This window comes from Leptonotus elevatus, chromosome 5 (assembly GCF_054856555.1).
Source record: "Leptonotus elevatus isolate MCC_2025b chromosome 5, RoL_Lele_1.0, whole genome shotgun sequence".
Taxonomy (NCBI): domain Eukaryota; kingdom Metazoa; phylum Chordata; class Actinopteri; order Syngnathiformes; family Syngnathidae; genus Leptonotus; species Leptonotus elevatus.
In genome coordinates, this window is record NC_141243.1 from 15791794 (window position 1) to 15810337 (window position 18544).

At 40.1% G+C, this 18544-nt stretch overlaps 1 protein-coding gene across 3 annotated transcripts in view; it reads left to right on the forward strand.

Moving 5' to 3' along the window:
• Positions 1-18544, forward strand: part of LOC147173912 (tetratricopeptide repeat protein 28-like) — a 195713-nt gene that overhangs the window by 89087 nt on the left and 88082 nt on the right. The window lies entirely within an intron of this gene.

Consider the following 18544-nt stretch of genomic DNA (forward strand, 5'->3'; position numbering starts at 1 on the left):
AGATGATAGAATACACATGCTTGAACAATAGCGATGGTATCAATGAATCATAAATGTCTTCAGTATTTTATATCCGATCAGATCAGTGTGTGCGTGTGTACACAAGTTGCGGGTGAATGGATTAGAATTAGCAGATGGAGTGTATTTGCATTAGCCACCGGGGTGCTAACACAGACGGAATCATTCTGCTGTGCAGAGCTGCCACCAGGTTGCTTCTCACTGGGGAAGAGCCAGGCCGGGACAGCCGGTCTGGAAATTAGTGGGGGGTATGGACTGGCCCAGAGTCCAGCCTGTCCTGTCTAAGGTGATTAAGCTCATCAGTGTGTTAAGTGCTAACAATTGGCTCAGTGGCTATCAGAGGTGTTTCCATAAAGACCATACTCAACAAAAAAACAAAACAAGAGAGACTAAGACGACACCTAACAATTGATCAACATTAGCTCGCCTTTGTGAGGCTACATTCAACAGGATTTTCTCATGGCCACTGAACTTAATAATAATAATAATAATAATAGAATAAAAACACCTGTGGAAGTTTTGACGTTCAGCTCTTTGTAAGGGAATAAGCTGTGCAAAAATGCACTGAAACGAGTTTAGACAAGGTCAAATGAAGTTCACCTGTTAAAGTTTACAGTGCATTTTATGTTCCTCCTGAAATCTCACCTGAAAGCTCAAACTTGTTCTCAGTAGTGTTGGACATGAATCCTGAGAGAAGTCAGGATGTGTTTGGGATCTTATTAGGGATCTTCTCAGGACATAACTACCTTAAATTTAGCAGTTTAGTTTCTTTCTTGCATATTCTATTTAGCTTTTTCTCTCTCTCGCTGTCTTGCTTGGGGAGCACATTTTCAAGCTCTCCGCAGGGGGTTGTTTCAGTGCTTTGCTAGGCGAGGCGTGCCTTGCTGACAACCATCACATTGCCTACAAAAAATATTTTTATTTCCTCAGTGAGATTTTTTTTTTTACTCCCCATGTTCTTCATTTTGAAAGTGAATATGCTTTCAATGCAATATTTTAAAATGTATTCACAACTCTGGTAGGATTTGTGACAAGTTTATAAAAATGTGGTGGAATACAGCATTTTCTTTGTTTGTTTTTTATTGTCCTTAGCTAATATCTTCTGTAAAGACAAGTCAGCATAAGAGTCAGAAATATATTTCCGAAGTTGATGGTAAAACCTGCCCTCTCAGAGCTCTTCCCCTCTGGATAATGCCGCTCACTCTATTTAGGGGCAAATAGACTTTCCCTACAGAGGTCAGCGGGGAAAGATCATGGAGCCTCCTGCCAATCAAAACAACCTTTTCTGGACAAAAAAGGAAATTGCCTTGAGCCCACTTCCTCATGCGGAGTTGAAGTTCAATGTGTGAGCAAATGCTGCAGCTCAGACAAAAAACAACACCGGCTTTATCACTAGTTTAGTCCTTTTTAGATCAAATCCATGGGCGGAAGTGTAATCACCTTGAAAGGCATGTAGAGCTTTAGTTTAGGCTGCATTTCAAGTATTGGGGATTCAGACTGCCTCGAGGAAGGTTTTAGTTTGTCCTGTTCCTTTCTGTTATTGATTTTGCTTTTATCTATTGTATCAGTGTTTACTAAAGCTTGAATTAATTTGTTCAGTTCAGGTTTTTATTCCATTTTACCTCCAGCCCATACAAATGAAGCATTGGTTTCAATCTGATTTTGTGCTTGTAATTGTTTAGGGTTAAACAGAAAAATGCTACATCCACCATCTTTTCTAATAACATTTGCTTTCTAAAACAAATTGGTCTTGGTAAGGTCAGGCAATCTGGACTGCTGTGATCATTATGGCTCATTAGGATCCATACAAATCAATAGGAACAAGCTCTTTTTGCTGAAAACTGCAAACGGAAGGTATTTGTTTTTTGCTGAGCTGGTATTACAGCAACCACAAGGCTATGCAGGGTGAACATAAGAAGAGACTGCAACTCGGCGGAATGTACCATACCATGGGTGCTTTGCAGTTCAAGCACAGCTTCTTAGTGCTTTTGTAGTGGTTTACAAGTTTGACTGGGATTTTTCTTTCTTTCTTTCTTTTTTTTTTTTTTAACAAAATGATCTTGACTTGACATTTTTTCAGTTTTTAGTTTTAGTGCATGGTTCTATGTTGAGAAAACCATACTCTTTTAGAGAACACAAATGTTTTGGTGGCATAATCTGTGAAGTCTTTATTATTATTATTTTTTTTGTACCCATTACAACCTATCAGTCCAAACTAATCTTGTCCTGGAAATGGAGCCTGAGAAAGTCTGCTGAGCATGGATTTCACTCCTCCCCCTCCCACTTTTCTTCACGCTCTCTTTTATATCTTCTACTTCTCTTTCCCACCCTCACACTGTTACCTCTTCATCTCAGTCCAGTCTGGTTTCCTCCTTCCTACACTTCTTTCCTCTTTTACCACTTTTATTCCCTTTTTTTTTCTTTTTTGTCCATCTGTTCTTGGGTCTCTCACTTTGCGTCTCTCTGCACCATTTGACTCTCAACTACTCAGACAGGAAATGCTGTTCCCTGCCTTTCTACTCCTGATTGTTTTCTCCTAGAGAGTGGATTTTCAATTAAATTGACCGCCATTAGAAAGACAGCAACACTGGAGCACAGGCAGCCTTCACAAATGTTCACTTCCATGCTGTTACTATCCACCTGTAGGCAATATTTGACCCCATCCCGTATATCAGCTTCCACTGTTATAAGGTCTTCCTATGTGTTAAGAGTCTGACTGAACCGAAGGCCCACAGTCTGGCCATTGTATTATCTTCACAGCTCCACGGATCTTTACATGACAGGTAGTCATGAGATGAGGTGGGATAAATTGCTGTGCACATTATGAAGGAGGAGCATTTGCAGTTTTGCCAAAAAGGGCAAGTGGAGGTGTTGGGCAGGGAGATAAGCAACTTGATGGGAAAAATGATTGGAAGTGGCAAAGCAAACCCACGACACCAACTGGCTATGAATGGTTCTACCCTGGATGGATTCTATCATTCAGTACAAAAACACAAATATTGTAGAAATAACATATTTTCATATAGCACTTCTTGATGTAATTTTCCATTCTCTGCCATTGTCAATCCACCGTTGTCAGTTTCCATATTTCATGCATCCCAGTCTTTCCTACTGTTTGTGTGTGTCTGTGCGTGTGAGCGCGCATGAGTGCAATGATTTGGCAAACGCAGCACAATTTGACATGTTGAGGGAAAAGATTAGAGGCGGAAACACAAAATATATTCCGTATTACACTCTCATCTCACAGCTTCAGCAATTGATTTTTTTTTAAAAGCATACATTGGAGCGCCTGTGCTGCCGATAGCTAAGAGGGAGGTGTGGCAAACTGCCATTATCAGGCCAAAGACTCCAATTCGCACATGTAAAAATTCAGAATGAAAAGAGGATAAACAGCAATAATCTGTTTTTGCGGACTGAAGCGTGTCTAAAGTCATTTGGAGGGAAGCAGCTGTGTATGGGTTTCTCCTCCGCTGAGGCTTATTGTCCTTTACGACATGGCGCAGCCTAAGCCTGCCCTCTGGGTCAGATTGCTCTCGAAATGCCTCGTCGCCTTCGCAGGATTCCCCCGGTCTGAGCTTATCATTCTTGCACACATTCAGCACCAACTTTTTGGGAGGCTTGGGCACTGTCTCGATGAGTTCACACTATGTCTTCCTGGTGACCTAAAAAGGCATCGACATCGCCATTATCATTATCATCAGTCTCCCAATATAAATAACCTAGGGATAGACAAATTATCGGTCAGACCAATTATTATCGGCATCGGCATTGGCCTTTTTACGAATCTGAACGCCGATAAAACTAGTATCTCACTGAGCGGTGAATGTTTGCGAACGTATCTAATTTAGGGTTTTCATCAGGATTTGTAAGATTTTCACAGACGGTTTTTATCGTCGCAAAGACATTTTGAACATATTCAGACCATTTTTCACTGTCTGCGATGATGTTTTGAAACCTTTTACGAACCTTGACGAAAATCTCAAATTAGCTACATTCGCAAACATTTATCACTCAGTGAGATACAGGGAAATTTAAATTTCCACTCTATAAAAAAATGGGAACTCACTACACTTTTTATTTTTAAAAATACAAACTATTTACAGTAAAAAACTTTAGGGAACTACTGTATTTATTTGCTTAGTTTTTAATTTAGTTTAGCACATGTTGATGAACCTGGAAGCTCCCTGCAATTTTTTAAAATATTTTTTTGAAACAAAGCTGTCAATTCTTAACATATTTAAAATTAAAAGTACATTTTAAAAATGTTGACGCTAATATTTTCTCTTTTACTGTAAATGAATATCGGCTTGAAATATCGGTTATCGGTCTCTGATAATCCGTATCGGCCTTGGAAAAAACATATCAGTCTATCACTAAAATAAACCACCTAAGGGTGGCCAAGTTCGGTCCTCGAGAGCCACTATCTAACCTGATTTCCATGTCTCCCTCCTTCAGCCCAGCTGAATCTAATGATCAACTCATCAGCAAGCTTTGCAGAAGCCTGATAATGATCCTGATCATGAATCAGGTGTGTTAGTGGAGAGAATTTCCACTGAATCTAAGACCAAACTTTGATTGGATCCATTCATAAAGTTTGACCGTATATCATGCTAACATCCGCTAGTTAATGCCATCCTTTGCCGTTAATTGTTTGTCAATTTTCCGACTTTTGTTCACTGTCTCATATACAATAATTAGTGATATTCGGCCCTGTCAGGAGAGGGAACATTAATCGGGCTTGAGCGTGAGATTAAGCATTTTGGAACAGTTTATACATCTGCATCTTCTGCCTACTTCACAACTCATATTCACAAATTATTTTGTCAGAAAAGTCGTGTTTTGTTACTGTAGCATGAATCTACAGTGAAATTTGAACGTTGTTCGTGCCTCAAGAATTGTCTAGCTGCTGACGTGATGTGTTACTATTTTGTGCGACATTGTTCTGTGTTGTTCTCTGACAGGCTTTTGGTGCACCATGAGCTATAAATGTTATGTATGTGCATAAATAGGAGCTGTTAAACTCTCTTTGATCAGTCTGGAAAACTCCTTCTCCTCCTACACTACAGTAATGGGGAATCGAAACTGACCCTTATGGGCTTTCGGACAAAGTGCTTGTGTTTGTAAACAGATGCATAAATTACACTCTGTAGTAGCTCACAGACATGCACAGCCATTGGGTCTGAGTGTATAATTTCAGAATCTGTCGAGCTTCCCAAGTCTCTGGTTAAACATTCCGGAAATACCAACCTGGTGATCCATCTTCGGCCAACAAGCCAAGAAGTTGCTTCCTGTTCTCTTTACACAAGAGAACATGTGGATCAGCTGGAAGTTTCAGCTCCATCCATCATCTGGCTTTTATGTTTAGCTTTCAAACAAGAAACAATTAATATTCTTCTCTCAAAAGAAAACTACACTGCCTTGTTATGCTTAGTGGTGATTACTCTTATGATATTTAAGTTTAATATTCTCTACACAGCGGTTTTATTTAAAGTCCATGAATGCTAAATACTTTTCATGCACACAATATGTTCTATCCAGCGAGACAGACGAGACAGATGAGATGTTTTGTTATGACCTTTAGGGTACATTTATTGTTTTCTCCTTTTCTTCTGTAAAACTGGAATAAACAAAAATATATACAGTACAACATTAGTAGTCACAGCAGTAGTTGTATTAGTAGTGTTGAAAATGTCTGACTAACATGTTTTATTTATTTTTTAGCTATCTTAGCAATAGCATACACCTGTTTCAAGATGTAAATAAATAAAGTACACATATACCTTAAAATGCATTTTTGCATTGTTTAGAACATAGGTGTCAAACTCCGGTCCTCGGGGGCCGCAGTCCTGCAGGTTTTCGAGGTTTCCCTCTTCCAACACAAGCTGATTCCAATCAGCAGGATCGTTATCAGGCTTATGCAGAGCTTGCTGATGAACTGATCATATATCAGCTGTGTTGAAGATGGGAAACATCCAAAACCTGCAGGACTCCGGCCCTCGAGGACCGGAGTTTGACACCTATGATTTAGAACATGAAATACATAATAAAGCATGCTTTCTGCATTTGGAATATATTACACAACAAAAAGTACACTAACAGTTATCTTAGGTGCAAAACTCAGGGCCGCTAGAATAAGATGCTAACAAATGCTAAAATCTTAAATGACTCATTCTTAACACATCTTTAGCAATATTTGCATTGCCAAAAATATACTAACGACGGTTTAAAACAGAAAAAATATGCCTTTGACCAGTCACTTACAGCTTAACCCTAACCCGGAGCATATGGACTGCTTCCCTTTGTGCTAACATCCCACACTTTATACACCACCAAATCATAACAATTCACTATCCTTGTGCTAACTCGCTACACCGCTTGCCTCCTGTGACTCTCATACTTAACCTGATACTTGATGCTTATGAACCATGGCTGATATAATCATAACAGAGCCCGTGTGGCTGTGTTGCCAGCACATTATCAAATGGAGTAAATCAGTTTATGGATTAATCAAATGCAGTCCCTCTGTCTTAATACTGCACCCCTCCTTTTCCTCTCTCTTGGCTCTTCATAACATTACACTCAGCTGGCCAATTTTCTGTGCACTCAGGTATGGCTCCACCTCAACACTTTTGTTAATAAGTCTGCGATGTGTTCACACCGTATTTGCCCCCAGGTCATCTGATTGAATCAGTTCCGCAGTGTGGCACTGATAGCTGTTGCGAAAAAAAAAAGCTGGTGTTTGAGGTGTGGCAGAGTTCTTTAAGTGTTGTGATGCTCGGGAGACACATTTGGGTCTGCACTGACTTGAAGCACGTGTCTCGAACAGCCACACATTCAAAGAGGCTGCACGTTCAGTCTCAAAAGAGTCATGCCTTCCGGTAACCATTACTTTCATTGAGGTGTGTATTCTCATGAGAGAGAATTTCAAAATATGAACAAAATGCATGCACGTCAACTTTCCGACTCATGATCACGTGCAGTATTTTTTTTTTCTTCATTAATGCATTATAAGTGTTAAATCAGTCATCACCTCAAATCCCTTCAGATGAAGTATAAATAAATAACACAAATACACGAGGAAGGGAAAGCAGTATCAAACATGCAGCTAGCCAATTAAGCATTTCTGTAGGCTCCATCTATAGATAATGAAGGAAGCGGGAGCTAGTGGGAATTTGTATGACAGCCTTTTCTTCCCCTTGCTCACTCCTTCCCACTCCCACCAGCAACAGCAAGACCTCTTGGTCTTCTGTAAATAGCAATAAGACCAATTAGTGTCAAATAAAACGTGACCAGGCTCATCATAGACTCAGAATTTCTGTAGCTTGCATTTATAACCTTTGGCCCTCCACTCAGCAGACTTCAGCTGTATGATACAACAAATACAGTGAAGATGTGTTATCCAGATACACTATTACTTTTACACTGGGAGTATTTCAGCACAGCCATGTCCACTAGAGTGTCTTTGGTGTGCCGGTTTGAGGAAAACACGAATACTGGTTAAGACAAAGTGAAGCGATGGATACAATAAGGCAGCAGGAGCCGAGGAGATAAAACAAGTGTGAGGGGGGAGGAGTCCAGAGCGGGAGAGATGAATAACTGTGTGACAGGTGGAATGAAAAAGCCGCAGAGGGTTTTTCGAAGAAGTGTGGTTATAGGTGGGTGTGTGTGGTGTGGCGTAGCGTTGTGTTTGGGTCATACATCACGTTAATATAGCAGGAGGACATAGCCCGGCTAGCACAGCGCTATGCAGAGCAGGGGTTGAAAAATGTGCTGTGCTTGCAACCTGCTCAGTCTGATTGAAACCCACCACTCAGGGGCTACATTTACTCACGCCCCCTCCCAAGTACTCCTTATAAATCTTCCATTGCCCTGTATATTCTCACTGATAATCCCCCAAAGCAGACACATCGGCGCATTTTAATGGTGCTCCACCATGTTATATGCCAGCATACTGCTTGGCTCAGGCCGACATTTACATGCAGCGACATGGTGAGTGAGGTGTGACTCGTTCAATTAAACTCCCATCAGATCACCAATTTGTAAGTGTTTAATTGCTGAAAGACGCCGATGAAGATGTGAGAGGAGTTAGCGCCCAGATATGCGTACTCTCTATCAAACTGTCAGATAGGCGTCATGTTTATTAATGTGATAATAGTTGAGCAGCCCAATCATCCAAACACTTAAGATACTCATATTACCTCACTGACACTATCAATTGTCAGTAGATTATTATATTTCCTTTGAATTTATATTGTGCTATTGTTGCGTTTAATGACTACAGAATTATAGGCATATTTGATATGAATCCTAAATAAGAAAGCTGTATGATTATTATGTGACTCTTTTTCCTATACATTTTTACTGTTCTTAGTTGATGCAATAACCGCCATTTAACTCTCTGAGCTCCAAAAGTTCTCAGTGACATAATATATTATATTTTTTTATATATAATTAACTTAATCACTGCAGTGCAGCCAAGTGGATGAAGCGGGGATGACAAATTATTCATAAGAAAGTCATCTTTCATGAGCTAAATTATCATACTCTTGCATTCAACTAACTGCCCCTCTGCGTAGTTGACAAAAAATTAAGTAACCAAATTGTCAAACCTTGCTTGAGTTGAAACATGATAACAGTAAAGCGCAAGTAGTCAGATAATTAAATGCCCAGTGGTGATTCTGAGCAAGATTCAGTGCATCGTTGCCATTGAGCTAATTGCACATAAAACGGAAAGGAAGTGACGTTTTAAACTTGTTTCTCCTTATTGTTTTAATAAGTCCATGTCCTCAAATTTTATTCTGTTACATGTGAATACTGTACTTTCTAATTCCCTAATCCATCATGACAGCATACAAGTTTCCTTTGTGTGAATACATAATTTATTAACATGGACTACACAAAATTGATAAAGATTTATTGTATTTTTTTTAATTTTCAAAAGCGTGTATCCCACATCAGGGTTCGTTCAAGTTTGCAAACGTTCGCTAAACATTTGCCTAGAGTTTCGTTGTTTTTTTGAACATGTTCAAAATATCCTTACAAGTAAGACCATTACAACTCTATGCGAACATTTAGCAAACGTTTGCAAACCTTGAACGAACCCTAAAGGGAAAACTCCCTTCACTCGCAAATATGGGATACGGGCTTCACATGTTTTGAATATAACACTAAACTGGCCATTTCCCAACTTGAAAATTTCTAACAAATGAAAAGCAACAAGTTAAAACCAATTGCAAAAACTATATTATTTGCCCTGTCACAGTATTAAACTTAAGATCAACCAACAGCATACGTCCCTCATCTGTTGTCACCAACTGTTGATGGATGCGTTCAGATTGGGAAGTAGGAAGGGCAAGTCATCAACTACACACAATTGTATAAAAATAAAATTAAATAAATGAAAACGTGATGTAACTTCCAAGCCAGGCAGGCTCAATTGGTATTCAGTCATACTCAACCGACTATAACATTTCAGTCCTATATATGTGTGTGTGTGTAATTGGATGCGGTTAGAGGTCTGAGAGTTTGCCACTTGGTGATCAGCGTGGAGGCTGTGCTACTTAGCATTTATCACCATTCACCTCAAGAGAGCAAGACTACAAACATGCCATTTGCTCCAGTCTTACCTCTGGGCTAATTAATTTATGTTGAAGGCCCTTTTGATGAGCACACCACCAAATACACACATAGGATACAACTTCATCATCACGTTTTGGCCAGAGTGCATTTTGAATAGAGCCATCACTAATGGCGACAACCCTTCAATATGAGGGGGCCTACAGGGGACACCAAATCCTCCTCAGAAGTAGATTGGACTGCCTTCACTAATAAAGCGCTTGTCGATAAAATGGGTGCTTTGAGGTATTGTTGGGTCGAGGTGGAGCCTGCTATTGACTTGGATGCTATTTTCATGAACTTCCTGTTTGTTTCTTTGGCATTGTTCATTACAGTTCAAAGGCTGGTGTGGGCCAACTTGAAATGCGGATTTCATGGGGTACAAGAGGCCCCTCAGGCAGTGAACTGGTACTTTGGAGCCTTTTGCTGTTTGACAGGGCAGCTATAATTGCTCCTTGGAGACTGTCAGCATCATCAAAACGAATCCTTTTTGAGCTTGCTTTGCTTTAAAAATGGTGGAAGTGCCGCACGGGAGGCAGCAAAGCAAGGAAGACGTTCATTCGTTTGATGCTACTAATTTTTAGATTTGTCGACAGTCTTCCTTCGGTCTTATGAGGCTTCATAATCGCTTGCCTCTTTACTGCTATGTACTATTCCCCCTTAGCGGACCATTTTATTGCCTCAAAATCAATTTTCTTGTCATTTTTGTCAATTGTGGAAAACTGGAAAACACGAGGAAGTGTGGCCAAGCCCCAGGATCCCTGTGGGCCGTCCAAAGACTGTCTGGCAGTTTGTGGCTGGATGTACAAAGGGCCAGGCTGCTTTTACCTTCACTTGAAAATTGTATAGAAGGTGATTCTCAATACTGCTTGAGTGCTATACTGTGCTGGGTCACCGGCGGGACTTGGTTTTTTTTTGGGAGGGGGGGGTTAGCTTTTTAAGAACAACATGCTTGGAAAAGCCATAGTCACATCTGCTTCTGGATAGGATGGTACAGCATCATCCAAGAAGGGTTTTCCTTGAGGCTGCGATTAATGAACATCTGTAATTGACCAGGGTGTCAGAAACCACTTGCTTTTGAGTGTGTAGCGTCAATGGATGTGGGTTCAAGATTGGAGGGCAGAGGCTACTACAGAAACTGTGTGCATCATCTGCGCCTGCGTCTTTGTGAGACCACTGGATTGATGGCTGTGAAACATTTCCACCTCTTTCGCCTGACCGCCACTTAATCTCTGCCACACCAAACAAGATCATATCAATTTGTAATTAACTTGCCATCACCACCTTGTGTAATGCAGCTATACATAGTATATATAATTCATTAGTATAGCAAGCCCTTCATGCTCTACTGGAGCCAGATTACTTTCCATAAACAGTAGCGTCCGTCTCCTTGGGTGCGACCCAGTTGTTGACCCATGAAGAACTCTTGACCCATGCTGCCATGTCCTCTCGACTGGGTGCCAGTGACTCTCTGGATTTTGACCGACAGGCAGCCAAAGAGAGACAGACTGAGTTTGACCCAGACACACTGGAATGTAAATAAGGAGATCGACAGAGATTATTCTGCCTGCTTTTTAAAATAGCCCCGCTCCCTGTCCAAGCCACGCCCCCTTGAGAGGTCAAAGATGAGGGTATTTATTTTCTTTACATGCCATTTCTTTGGACCCGATGTTTTCAGAGGCACGTTTCTTTTTTTGTTTCGTTTTACGAGGTACAGTATATTTAGTGCAGGGCTCAAACAGAGTGCATTGGTGAAAGATGGGCCTGATCTTAGCCCTCCTTCATGTGTGCATTCCCGAGCCGGCTGCCTCTCTCTACCCTCCCTTTCGACTCCTTATCCTTTCATTCTGTTTCTGTCCTCCCCTCTGCCTCACCTCCCTCGCTCCAACATGGCCTCATGGAAATTATTCATAAATGGAAAGGGATGAAAAGTCTTGAGTTCATTGGCTCTTTTTCAAACTCTATCTATTCAAGACAGGGAGACAACACAGTAACAACTGGGGCACACATTTTTCCACTTTATTGAAAGGTTATTTGTTATTAAGGCAGCATAAGAGTGTATTTTCTTTGCTCGCAGTACTTTTTTGTCTGTAGCTCTTTCTTCGCCTCCAACTTTTTGGGAGTTAACCACATATTTATTTATTGACTTAGGTATATGGAATCACAATGCAAGGCATCACGGGTGGGTTACCTAGGGTGACCAGACGTCTCGGATTATCCGAGGTAGTCCCGGTTTTGAGCCTTGTGTCACGGGTTCGGGTGGATTTGCCAGCCCCATTGTTTTGTTTTTACCCAGGTCTCGTCCTGGCGTCTTGTATTATTATTATTTTTTTAGTCAAGCCAATTGTTTGGCCCATGTGTATGTCAGTCACACAGTTGTCATAGCGATTCATACGATTAATCTAACTACATCTAATTTCTAACAGGTGTGTTTTCGTCATTCCGGAACTAAAACTACTTACAGCTTCCGTGTGTAAGAATCACAGGAAATGTTACCCTAATGCTGTGTGGTCACTGGTCAGACCCAACCCAAGCCGAGCTTTTCTGGTGGCATCTTTCCAATGTTACAATGCAGGACTGAAACGAGGTAAACGGCACAGCCAGATTTCAATAGCTGCCGGGACTGATCAAAAAGGTTGGATAATGGTGAGACCTGTTTAGCTAGCGCTGTCAATAAAGATAACATTTAGCATTAGCTAAAGCAATAACACAACCACCGCTCATCAGATTGACTAGTGATTCATTTTGTTTCTATTATAAATAGTTCCTGATTCGAATTTATTGCATTTTAATTTTCAGCAAAATTACATACATTTGATAAAGTGCTGTTATTTTCCTTAAATATTTTCTCCTCAAGAATTCAATTGAGAATGTTAGATTCTGTCTATCCATCTGTTCTGGACCATTTTTCAATTATAGAGTAATGTGGTGTGATTTATTGTTCACAGAATTTTTATGACTAACATTGATTTTTGAACTGAAATAACAGTATAATTCATTGAGGCCAGTCATCTAAACCTTCTTAATGGAACGTAGGGTTGAAATATTATAACAGTGGTGCGTATAATTGCCCTTCCCAAATTGCTCCATTCATGTTGTCTTGAGACAGAAGGAAAGGAGGGAGATTTGTCTTCCTCGTTGTCTTTTCCCTTTCACTTATCTCTTTTGTTTTCAGTTGGTTTTATAGATGAGAAACAGCTCTCCATTCTCTTCTCAAGCGAAACTAAGTGCTGCTGCGACTCTCTAAACTGTCAGCTCCAAATTGGCAGCCTGACCTTTTTTTTTTCTGGAGGTGTCTTTACAAAGGCATACCTCTACCATGTGGAAAGAAATGCAATTAAGAGGTGACATAAACACTGAGCACCCGTTGTAGTCTTCTCTTGGTAGAAGGAGAAGGGCATTGCGGGTGTTCAGAGGACATGGCAGCTGCCATTGTGACGTGCATACATAGATTGCGGTCTATTAATTGGGCTTTGCAAAGGTGAAGAGCAGACAGTGGAGAATGTGACCCAGTTTCAATTAATAAGCCTTGACCTTGACAAGGGAGCCCTGCTAACCTTGTTGTCGTTGGTGTTGCATTGCGTGACCTGACGCTTTTGTTGAATGAATGAATCCCCTAATTTCTTGCATACTGTACATTATTGTAAGTCTTTCACTTGCTGCTGTTCAGGCAGAAAATCTAATTGAGGGTTTTGCGGTTAATGGTTTCGCTCTCATTCATGCATTAACACATAATGGACTTGGGTATATCCAACAGATATTTCATTAATTACTCTCCTTGGCAACATACTATAACTGTACCTTGCTGCTTTTAAGTTTAGAATAAGAAGCCTATTAAAACATCTACTGAAGGAGAATGGGTATTTAATTGGCATTTAAGGTGGCTGACATTTGAAGCAGCGTATTGAATCTGGCCCAAAGTCCAAAAGGTGTTGTGAAGAGCTGTGCAATTATTGTGGTCTCCCCAGGCAACGGGCTTAATACGCAGAGAGGACGACTCCGCGTGCTGCCCAGACATTCATACTACTTACATAAAGACCTCTACAATATTTTGTCCTATAATTAATGATCATTTACCCAATATACACCCTAAACCTGACAGATTTTCAGATTCGAGTTGACATTTGTTTAGCGTTATTATTGTTTTCATCTTTGAGCCACGGTTCATCGTCTTTACACGTCTTCTGTGTGCTGTGTTTATTGCAGGACATTAACACGCCGTTCTATCACCTCTTCAACAAAACACTCGCTCGAGTCAAATCAATCTGCTTGGTTAGCTTTATAAAAAGCCCTGCACAAGGCTCTGTTAACCATGTTTGTACAGTAGATGAATGGGTCTTTGGCCCTCTCCTTGGGGGTTGTTTAGCTTTCAAACCCCTGACAGAGGCAAAGAGACTCCCTTTGGGAAACATGAGGCACTTCAGGTTGAATGAAATTCTCCCTGTATTCTCCAAAGCTCTCTTCATCTGCAGGCCCAGGGGGAAAAAGCAGCTGAAACATTTTTAAAATAGGATGCTTAATCCAGCAGCACTTGAATGAAGGATAGTAGCGTGTGAAGGTTTTTTTCTCTCTCCCCCACCCAAGAGAGAAAACACTTGAAAAGAGGCCAGCGTAATGAGCCATCACTGGATGATATTATAAAGTTTATGTATAAAACAGCTCTAGAAGTTTAGGCTGAGTGCAAGATGCTATCGTAATGCCACAACACGATAAATGATGCAGGAAGGATAATGTTGGGGCGACTCGTTAGGAAATATTCAGCACAAAGATATTCTTTGGCACAGAGAATCGACAAATGTGAATAAAAATATACCACTTTGACCTTAGTTCAAGACAAATAAAATGCACTTTGAGGCTACAGGTAAACAAAGTTTACGCTAGAAAGACACCATCTGGTCATATTTCATAATTATCACAGTAAGCATGATTTAATGTTCACCCTTGGCTGCATTGTAGTTGAGTAATAGAGCATCAGTCACACGCAGACAGTGGCTTCTAATGATAAGGTATGAGAGTAAATCCTCCCACACGTGCGTGTGACCCAGGGCTATTGGCTCAGTAAATGATGCTGGTGGGGTTGTCTACAATGATGGGGGTCATCACTCCATAGAGAGCATGATAGGTGAGTCACATGGGCCGGCAATATGGTTGTGGTTGTGTGGGGGGCTTTGACCTTTTCACAAACCTTTATCATAGAAACCTACTTCCTGTTTATATTGTGCGTTTTCATAACACAATTTCAATGCACGGGCTTGTGCTTAGCGTGTAAGGTTGAAAATAAAGCTTTTGTTTCAGCCGTCTTTTTCTGTAGTTACAATTACAATTAAAACTTTTAATCGTCATTCATCGCATGACTTGAATTGTTAATAGTTGTACAATAACAATTTTTTTTTAAAGTTTTCATACTCTTTTTAACATAAAAGTGGGAAAAAATGTTAAACTAATAGAAATATGGCTGCATCTTTTAGTCATTGATACAGTAATATAAGAGCAATTCATAAAATTGAGTTCAAATTAAAAATATGTGCTTCACTGTAAAAAATGAGTGTGATATTGATTTCTGTTGAGGCCATTTTTTTGCCACTAGATAGCATAATTGCAATTGTAAGACCTTGGTGACAGCACAGTGCATTTTTCTTTTCATATTAAGGGCTAAACTTAAACATGTAGTAACTTGTGAAATTCTGCACATTTTTAAAATTGTAAAATACAACTTGACCCCCCGTCTCCACAAATATATGCATTATTATTAAATGTATTACTGTTAAATTTTGATGTTGACGTGTCTGCTGCATTGCGACTGGAATCCCCCCAGTACAGGCTTTCCAAGTGAGGGGGCGGTCAAAATTAACGCACTAATTTTGACACCGCTAATATATATTAGAGTTGAGTTGTGTATATTTCTCTTCATTATGTGAATAATAGATGCACATTTCATGTGTTAAAATATTCGAAGTTGTGCATAAAGGAATGTCCAATTATAACTTAACCTTATGAAAATAATATACCAAAACAACATTGCGACCCCTTTACAACTCAACGCGAGGAACAGCAGCTTTTTGCCCATGTTCATTTGCAAAATATTTTGCCACCCTTTGGCACAGAGAAATCATTAGCACCAAAGAAGAGTTTAGTATTCTTTTTGGTGCTGTCCCTGACATGGAGTGGTCCTCAGCTTGTGTTGCTATTAGTGTCTCGGCCTGCGGCTGCTCAGTCACCACTTCAATGAGAGCTTTCTCTAAGCAGGACCATCTCTCTGCTGCAGCTGCTGCCCTGCTAACTCTCTTGCCTAGGGAGTGAAATACGACACGACAGAGCATCCATAGTATTCTCTTGCCCCACCCCTATGTCTTTGGCTTCTTTACTCCACACATAGTTTCACATCCAATTTGCCCATCGCCCAGTGACGCCCATTCCCCTAAGATCCCCCAGCTTTTGTGGGATTGCTCCCCCTACCCCCCAGTGATTGTGTGCCTGTGTGTACGCTGTTATTGATCATCTGTGACTCTGGGCTGTTGCTGCTGCCGTTATCACTGCAGTGTGCCGGTGCTAGGGTATGCACAGAATTATTTTTAGCAATGTCTTTGCTGTAACAACTTAAACAGATTACCCATACTTGTTTGGTATGATATCTTCATGATTTAAATATCAAAGAACAGTAGGTCAAATGTGTTGGATATTTGATTGCAATTTTTGAGGGCATTGTGGGATTTGTATAATTGTAAATTTGTAGGGGAGATTACCACTTGATAGGTGATTATTACTTTTACAATTATTTGGATTTTGAATTTCTATCCCTTTTTCAAAAACAGGACATTATTTGAAATTGACGGTGCATAAACACAAATTAATTATGATTTGGTTACTCGTTTGATTCAGTTACTCGTCTGTAACGTAAGGAAAATTGGGCAAAAAAAAGTTTTTTTTTTTTTAAACATTTGCTTTAAAACAAAGCTAATAAGCAGCTAATCGGTAATAGCCAAGATTATGAAAAAAAAAGTAAGTACCCAGAACCCATGAAGTTGAGGTGTGTTTTCACTTGTAGAGGCAGCACTTCATCTCCAATTTGCCAATTTATGGTGGATCCATGCAAGTGACTTGTGACGCGGACATGTCGGCAAACGGAAATAACCCCCTGCCCAGACTTCAACAACTTTTCCAAACATTAGAGCAAGTCTTGGTTATCAGAAGCTGATGCTGACAGTGCTGTTAGCGAATGCTAATCTGTGCTAACACCACATGTCAGCTGTCTATCTGTAAACTGTGACATGATGAAATGCTAATGCTTCTGTGGAATCCTTCAAAATAGGTAAACGTCAGTTCTGTATTTCCATTTGTGGCATGACACTGCAAAATTTAGAATGTCTTCCTTACAGATGCATTCTTTTTTGCAAACAGGAGATTGGTAGTTAAAACAACTAAGATTTACTTGGTTGTGCAATCATTTCAGAGACTTTCCTATTTGTCTTTAAACAATTTGAAGGCCCATTTTTCATATGTGCCCCTTTAAGATGGATCACATTACAGGTAGTCTTGTATGAAAGTGAATGGGTGCAGTGCTCTTTCTTTCTTTCATTCGTTCGTTCATTCCTTCCTTCCTTCCTTTTCGATAGGATGTGAGCAAAATTCTATGCTTTGCCATGCGTCTGCCCTTCAATTCACATATGGCTACACACAGACATGTCTACACTCATACAGTAGAACTGTGTCACTCTCAAAGGCAGCGTTCCTCTGTGGCCACCGTGATTAATTACTTTTAGCAAAGCAAACAGAGTCTTTCTTGTCTGGATCACGCTCTTCCCCATCTGAGTGCGAACTCCTGTCACCAGCAATTGCCAGACTCTGTGTAGTATGAAATGAGCCACTTTCACCTCTCTCTGGTCCTAAGCTAGCCAGAGCTTCAATTTTCTACACTTATGCTTCTGCTCTCTTGGGTTTTGTGTTGAGATGTTATTCTTCCGTCTGACCCTTTTCTCCCTCTGACACCTTCTTGTCCAAAGCAGTCATAACTGTTAAAAAAATAATAATAATCAGAATTTTTCTGCTATTTTTGACCGTATGCAGCCATATAGACATTTTTGAAAATTGTGTTATTTCAATTAACCGTATAGCACTGCTACTAATAACATATTTATTTTTTTCTGGGTGATTTTTTTTTGGGACCAAATAGATGTTTAGGGGCTGTTATTCATATTAAAAATGGTCATTGAATTTTCATGCCAATCTTGACTCTATGAATTTCTGGAAAATTGCGACATTTTGACGGAAGATACCACCACATAAAACAATATTTGTTTTGTGATTCTCATCACTAATGAAGCCTAGACGGTTGTATTTCGCTTTCCTATACACTCTCAAAAATTAGTATACATTTCACAATCATTTTTTATTATTAGAACCCCTGTATGGCTCAAATGTAGGGTGGCGTCCCTTATCAACGTCTCTCAAAACTTGAGTACAATTTAAAAATAGCGGCACACGCTCTAAAATGATGGGAACAATCTGAAAATAGATGTTTGTTGTTTTTCCATCTATTTGATTAAAATGACAAATGGTCTGGTTAGAAATTCCAAACTTTTGCCGAAGGGGACGGACTAATGGACATATTCACGCCATGTTATGACTCAACAGGTCATTGAATCACACCGCATGCATGGCGCTCGATAGCAAAGCCAGAAAATTAGAGTTAACTCGATTAGAAGGCGGATACAATTAATGATGCACGGCGATGGCCAAAGAACGCTGAGGGAACTTGCTGTTTAATGAGCTAACACAGAGCCTGTGCAGATGTGCTACACAAGCAGTTAGTGTTATCAGAGGCAAGCAACTCCCTTCTGTAGATCTGTGCCAATTAGCTGTATTATGGGACTTGACGATCATGATTACAGTCAAAATGGTGCTTGTTGCTAAA